Source organism: Elephantulus edwardii, unplaced genomic scaffold, assembly GCF_000299155.1.
Source record: "Elephantulus edwardii isolate Elephantulus edwardi_28Jun2011 unplaced genomic scaffold, EleEdw1.0 scaffold00298, whole genome shotgun sequence".
NCBI classification, from domain to species: domain Eukaryota; kingdom Metazoa; phylum Chordata; class Mammalia; order Macroscelidea; family Macroscelididae; genus Elephantulus; species Elephantulus edwardii.
The window spans coordinates 625,076-627,269 of record NW_006400048.1 but is presented as its reverse complement, the minus strand read 5'-3'; the positions used below and the strand labels follow the sequence as shown (position 1 = coordinate 627,269).

The following is a 2,194-nucleotide window of genomic DNA, read 5'->3' as shown; positions in this document are numbered from 1 at the left end:
TTCCAACATTTCTAATCAATCAACACCTCTGACGGAGAAAGATGAATCAGCTCTTCCAGTTGTAATTTATAGCTTTGGAAACACAATGGGGGGGTCACTATGACTTGGTACCAACCTAGAACAGTGAATGAGTTCTTGAGAATTATATTACCAGTTTGTCTCCCTTCCAATAAAACAAATTAGACAGATGACATTTCAGAACCTCTGTAACAATGATACCAAAACAAAGCTAACAGATGTAGATACAAGTCTTAAACCTACAATTTAAAAAGAAAAGACAAGATAGTCATCCAAACATAGGAAGAAACGGAATGGAACCATTGAATAAAGATATTTACAGATCACTGACCTGTAAACTTTGTATTGCAGTTATTTTGAATACCTATCTATGTTCCAGGGGAAACTAGTACTGGCAGCAGCAGAAGTAGCCATATTCACAATAATGGAAGATATCATCTCTCTCCTCATTCCCACCCCCAATCTTCATCAGGGAAGTGGCTTTCCCAATTTCAGCACTAACCAAGTTACTGGCAGTGTTCATTCTCCTTCTCTGGGGCTCTGCTGTACTGTGTTCACTTCTTCCACCAGCTCAGCTCTCCTTCAGGTTGGTAATTTAGGCTATCTTGTATTTGAAGCCAGAAGCTTTCATAGAATTCTATGAATACTTCTATGAAAGCCTGTAACCTGTGCCACACCTGGTCAAGAGTTAGGCCCTAGATTAGTGGGGGCACCTCCTCTGATTGAGGTCCTTTTCTCTCACTGAGCACCCTTAACTGACAAATTCCAAGGTCACATTCGGAGTAGTGCAGCCTGTGAGGTGAAGTCACACTTGAGCATCTTACATCAGCAGTGACTGTCTCTTGAGGCTGGCCATCTCTGGATGGATTTCCTGTCTGCACTCATCTTCTCTATGGGTAAAGACATTATCTCTAGGCAGATCAACTAATCAAGTCTTCTAAAGGCCCACAAAAATACTACCCTAGAACAGATGTCCCACCCCTTGATACACCCAAGAACAGAATAAATGCTCTCTGTGACTCAGCTCGCATCTTGGTATCTCCATCACCATCCAGACTAGTAGAAACTCTGGCCTGAAAGAGCACCTCGATTCCAATCTTCTGTTGGGCTGGTAGATACACTATTTCAGGCCAGGCAGATTGTTTTCTATTTTCCATAGTATATATGTTTGATTTGAAATATTGGTATACTTGTTGTTTGCTAAAACAACAACCAAATATGTGAGGGTAACACTTTTCAGCCAGCTTATTGTACTGGGATAATGTTCATGTTGCTGTGATGCTGAAAATTATATCACTGGTATTTAAAATACCAGCAGGGCTACATACAGTGGACAGGTTTCAGTTTCTGGACTATGACATATTAAGAAACAGCACACACTAGTTTTAAAACAGTGGCTTTTTAAAAACAAAACAAAACAAAACAAAACTGTGTTAATAACACAGAAACGTAGCTGGATAAAAATGAGTAGATAAGCTCTCAGGTGATTGTTGTTGAGTGGCATTGAGTAAGAATCAAATTGTAATAGTTGACCAATTCAGCATAGTAGCAGGATACAAGATCAACATACAAAACTCAGTTGGATTTCTCTACAGTGACAAAGAGAATACAGAGCTAGAGCTAAGAAAAACGAAACACTTCACAATAGCTAATCACAAGATTAAATATTTGGGAATAAATATAACTAGAAGCACAAAAGATCTATTAAAAGAAAACTACAAAACATTATTACAAGAAACAAAAAGAGACCTGGAGAAGTGGAAGAACATCCCTTGCTCATGGGTAGGAAGACTCAATGTTGTGAAAACGGCAATACTACCAAAGGCAATATACACGTTCAATGCAATCCCAATACAAATACCAATTCCTTTCTTCAATGAGAAGGAAAAGGCAATCTCCAGCTTCATTTGGAATGGAAAGAGGCCACGAATAAGCAAAGCACTTCTCAAAAATAGGAAAAAGGTAGGAGGCATCTCACTCCCTGACTTAAAATCCTACTACACTGCCATGGTAGTTAAGACAGCATGGTACTGGTACAATGACAGGCACATAGATCAATGGAATAGAATTGAGACCCCGGAAATCAGCCCATCTATTTATGGTCAACTGATTTTTGACAAGGAGATGAAATCAGTTAGGTGGGGAAATGACAGCCTTTTTAACAAATGGTGTTGGC

The 2,194-nt window shown here is 39.2% G+C and overlaps 1 pseudogene; it reads right to left on the bottom strand.

Annotated features, from left to right (window-relative positions):
* Positions 1-251: 251 nt before the first annotated feature.
* The window catches only part of LOC102860355, a 32,148-nt pseudogene continuing 30,205 nt past the window's right edge, over positions 252-2,194 (bottom strand).